This window comes from Chrysochloris asiatica, unplaced genomic scaffold, assembly GCF_000296735.1.
Source record: "Chrysochloris asiatica unplaced genomic scaffold, ChrAsi1.0 scaffold00036, whole genome shotgun sequence".
Classification (NCBI taxonomy): Eukaryota; Metazoa; Chordata; class Mammalia; order Afrosoricida; family Chrysochloridae; genus Chrysochloris; species Chrysochloris asiatica.
Genome location: NW_006408554.1, coordinates 2,850,111 through 2,855,293, shown reverse-complemented (window position 1 = coordinate 2,855,293; position 5,183 = coordinate 2,850,111).

Below are 5,183 nucleotides of genomic sequence, written 5' to 3'. Positions count from 1 at the left end.
TGCATGGAGGGGATTGTAACCATGGCAATGAGAGACAATATACAATAGAATGAATGTAAAACTAATGTTCTCCCATGTAAACTATCACATAATTCACAATAAAACATTAAAAAAAAAAAAATCAGTTGGAAAAAAACCCAAAAATCCTGGGGACTCCTGGGCCCAGAGTCAGTGACATAGCCACAGAGGACTCGAATGGAGAGTGAAGCATCTAGCTGATAAGAAGTGAGGGCATATGCACAAGATCACCCACACTTGCAGATAATACCCACTTGACCTGGCTTCAATGACTGGAAGATCAGAACTCGACTAGAAAAAGAAAGAAGAGGTTAAAAAAAAAGAAAAGAGTAATCTGATACAATTTGATGAACTTGACCTACACCTATGGATGCAGTAGCTCGAAAGAGGGAACAAATCTTTACAGCGAGGATTATTCCCACCCGTTCGATATACAGGGTAGACAGGGATGGGCAACTTGGACGTTGGCTACCCAAAATAGAGGAGTCCTGGTGTGGTGCTGTGGATTGATGCGCCAGACTGCAAAGTCATTTGAATTGAAAGGTCCATGGTTCAAGCTCACCAGTCACTCCTTGGAAACCCTATACAAGGTCACTATGGGTCGGAATCGACTCAACTGCACTTAACAACAACAATAATCCAAAATAGGGAGGCTACAAAGGCAAGAAGTGACTGGCTTACAAGCTTTCTAGAGGGAGCCCAGATCCAGAGGGTGTGGAGGAAGGTACAATCTCTACTGAGCAGTATCCAATCTGTCTGGGCAGGGCTGATGAAAGGAGATGGGGATAGGACTCTTGTGATACAATAGTGAATAATTACTATCAGGACTGACTGTGAGGGTTGGAAATGTAAAGGTAGATATTTTGTATGGTTACAAATTGGGTTGTGAACCACAAGGTCAGCAGTTCGAAACTACCAGCTGTTCCACGGGAGAAAGATGAGGCTTTCTACTCCTGTAAAGATTTACAGCCTCGGAAACCCTGTACAGGGTCGCTATGAGTTGGAACCAACTCCACGGCACATAACAACAACAACAACATATTTACAGTGTGTTAGGAGTTCTGGTAGCATAGTGGTTACGAATCAGGCTGTGAACCACAAGGTCAGGAGTTTGAAACTACCAGCTGTTCCACGGGAGAAAGATGAGGCTTTCTGCTCCCGTAAAGATTTACAGCCTTGGAAACCCTGTACAGGGTCACTATAAGTTGGAACTGACTCCACAGCACATAACAACAAGAACAATGTGTATGTCAAAAAAGGTAATAGAGGTAAATGCTGTTGGCTGTGGGTACATGAAGGGGATTGTAATCATTTCAATGATTTGCCGAAATTAAAAATGGTGATCTTCCTTCACTCAATACGCAATAAAAGCTTAAAAAAAAAAAAAAAAAATACTGGTGGCATTGCATCCAGCATCAGAGAAACACACAATCCACCACAGTACAACAGACTGGCAGACAAGAGGTGGTGGTCCAGCTTGTTGTTGTTGTTGTTAAGTGCCATCGAGTCAGTTTCAACTCATAGCAACCCGTTACAGGGTTTCCAAGAAGCAGATGGTGAGCTTGAACAACCAACCTTGCAGTTCAAACGACTTTGCAATTTGGCGCATTAACACACAGTGCCACACCAGGACTCCAAGTGGTCCAGCTAAGAGGTGATAAATATCAGCAAGTAAAAATGAAAAGTAAGAGGTAGGTGTGGGAGTTTGGGTAGGGGAATCTGTATGTTTCAACAACTGATTGCATAGGGGATTGGACCTTCAAACTTGAAAGACTAAGAATGGAGTGTCTAAGATGAGCCAGGTTGTCTTAGTGGGAACAGAAGAGCAAGCAGTGAATCTGATTTTAGAAAAGCTGCATTTAAGATGCTAGGTGGTCATGACTGGCAGGTAGAATTGTAGCTCTGGTCCTCAGGATAGAAGTTGGTGTGGTTATTACAGAGACATATGCACAGGAGTTGGGAATGAGAAAAGGCCCTGGGATAAAACCTTGGGAAGTGTGAGGGGGCAACAGAAGGAGGAGAATTCATAAAAGGTGACGTTAGGGCAAAGTTAGGAGAACTTCCTCATCCCAAGGAGAAACCAGACTAGAAACAATTATCTCCTCTGCCTGGACCTAAACCCCAGGCTGAGTCACACAGAAGAAACTGCAGTCTGGCCCAAGAAAGAGTCTTGTGGTCAAGTGAGGGGCAGAGGCTCAAAAGGTGAAGGGCAGTGTTAACAGATAGCACATGGAGTCATTTACTGTGCTCTCAGATTTCTAGTAACTGAATCCATTGTTAAAATGACTGAAGGAAAATTTCTTCCTAAGTGAAATCTGGAAGAGTTGTTCTTTGGCAATTTTGTTTGCTTGGCCTCAGAAGCATGACTTGCTTAAATACGCAAGCAATGCTTCATGAGAACCCTGGGGGAAAACAAAATGCATTTCAAGTATCATCAAATGGATACATGTTATTTCAAATAAACCCTTTTTATGTGCCAAGAAAATGTGACAAGACCAGCTTTTATCAGTCTGCAGAACCAGACAGGCTCCTATCTGGTTCCCTGGGGTCACTCAACTGCCAAGAACTAACAGCTCTGGGGCAAGTCCTCAGGTTAAGATTCCTGCCCACTGCAAGGTGGAGAAGCAAGTGACCAAATTCCACCCACTGAAATCAAGTCAATTCGAACTCATAGTGACACTATATAGAGTTTCTGAGACTGTAAATCTTTATAGGAGCAGAGAGCCTCACTTTTCTCCCTCAGAATAGCTGGTGGGTTTCAACTACAACCTGGCAGCTATTAGTCCAATGCCTAACCCACAGCACTACCAAGACTTGTTCACCACATCCCAGGTACTATTTATTGTCTCTTCTTGGGGCATGTTCCCCACATATCTGTGAGTTTCTCATACTGTGATGGCTTTTGTGTTACTATGATGTTGAAAGCTATGCCACTGGCATTTCAAATACCAGCTGGGTCACCAATAGTAGCCAGCTTGCGGCAGAGCTTCCAGACTAAAGGCAGACAAGGAAGAAGGGAAAAGTGGCCAATATTCTTGGGATTAGCCCTTAATAAGCATCAGAACAGCAGAAAAACACTGATGTAGTACCATATGATGAGTCTCTCAGATTGGAAGGCATTCAGAAGAAGACAACTGAGGAAGAGCTGCCTTCTCAAAGTAGATTAAACCTTAATGACATATATGGAGCAAAGCTTTCAGGACCTTCATTTGCTGATGGGGTATGACTCAAAATGAGAAGAACCAGCTACAAACATCTATTAATAATCAGAACAATGTATGAACACCAGAAAATTTGAAATCATCAAAAATGAAATCGGATGTATAAAGATTGACATCCTGGAGACTTCTGGCAAGATGGAAGACTAGTCAGATGCACTACATGGGCCCTCACAACAAAGATGGTGGTGGTGATGTGCCGTGGAGATGGTTCTAACTCATAGTGACCCTGTATAGGGTTTCTGAGGCTGTAAATCTGTATGGGAGCAGAAAGCCTCATCTTTCTCCCATGAAACTGCTGGTAGTTTTGAACTGCTAACCATGAGATTAGCAGCCTGACTCATAACCACTACCAGAGATGCTTCACAACAAAGATGTTGCTGTTGTTGTCTGCTGTGGAGTCAGTTCCGACTCATAGCGACCCTGTACAGGGTTTCTGAGGCTGTAAATCTTTACGGGAGCAGAAAACCTCATCTTTTGTTTTGTTTACTCTCTAATTTTTCTCTTCTTTAGCTCCATTTTCCTGTACCTCTTTTCTCTTATAAGTGACTTTTTTTTCTGGTTGATTCTGTTTTTATTTCTCTTTTTCTTTATTATTTTCTCTTTTTACAATTGATTCCTTGTTTGTTAATTCTGTTTTGTTTTCTTGTGTGTGGGGGAAGGGTTTTCCCCTTTTCCCCACCTGACAGGAGACAACTGTGCCCATACAACTCAGCCAAAACCATATCTTCTGCAGCTCCTTCCACTGGACAAGAGCCAAGACTAGCTCCTATACCACTTGATCAATGATAGACAGCAGCTACCATCACCCAAACCCACCCTGAACTGAGGTGCACAAATGGAAAGCAGTGTACACATTTCCATTCTCTAAGCACACCCACAGAAGACAGTTTGTAAGAGCCTCAGAACACATCAGCATACGGTCATTAATTAAATACAAATATGAAAATACTATAATTCCCCAGAGACAAAAAATTTAACTCACATGAAGAAACAAGAGAATGGTTCAAACAAATGACCAAGATGCAGAGCAAGAAAATATTTCTAAGGAAGAAAAGGTAATGAAACTAACTGAAATATAGTTCAAAAGAATGAAACTTAGATACCTGCAAAGGATTGACAGAAGATCCAGGAAAGCAAGGAAAACACAATAAAAACTTAAGAATTCAGGAAAACACAACAAGAACAAACAGATAAAATAAATGTAAGTTTTGAACCAATAAAAAACCCGAAATCCAGAAAATAATACTAAGATTTCAGATATGAGCAATACATTGAAAAGGTAAAAGGAGTAGATTTGAAGCAATGGAAGCCCAAATTAGTGAGCTGGAAGATTAATTTCTCAATAGTAGTATGCTAGAAAAACAATCTGAAAAAATCTGAAGAAAGCCCAAGAGTTATGTGGGACACCATGAAGAGGAACAATTTATGGGTAATCCAAATTCCAGAATGAGAAGACACAATAAAAAGCACAGAGAAAATTGTCAAAGAGTTGCTGGAAGAAAACTTCCCTAACATCCTGAAGACGAGAAGACAAGCATACAAGATGCCGAATGAACCCCAAATAGGATAGATCTCAAAAGAAAATCACCAAGACATACCACACAAAAAAAGTTTCCAAAACCAAAGACAAGGAAAGAAGCTTGAGAGCAGCTCAGGAAAACCAAAAAATTATCTACAAAGGAGAACCAATAAATCTGATTTCTCAGCAGAAACCATGTAAGTAAGAAGGCAATGAAATGATAAATACAAAACTCTGAAAGAAAAAAATTCCAATCAGGAATCATATACCCAACATACCTATCCTTCAAATATGACATCAAAATTTAAGACATTTCCAGATAAACAAAAATTAAAGGCATTTGTAATAATTGGATCAACTTTACAGAAAATTCTAGAAGGTGAATTTTTTTTTTTTTTTTTGGTTGAGAACAAACAATGTTGGTG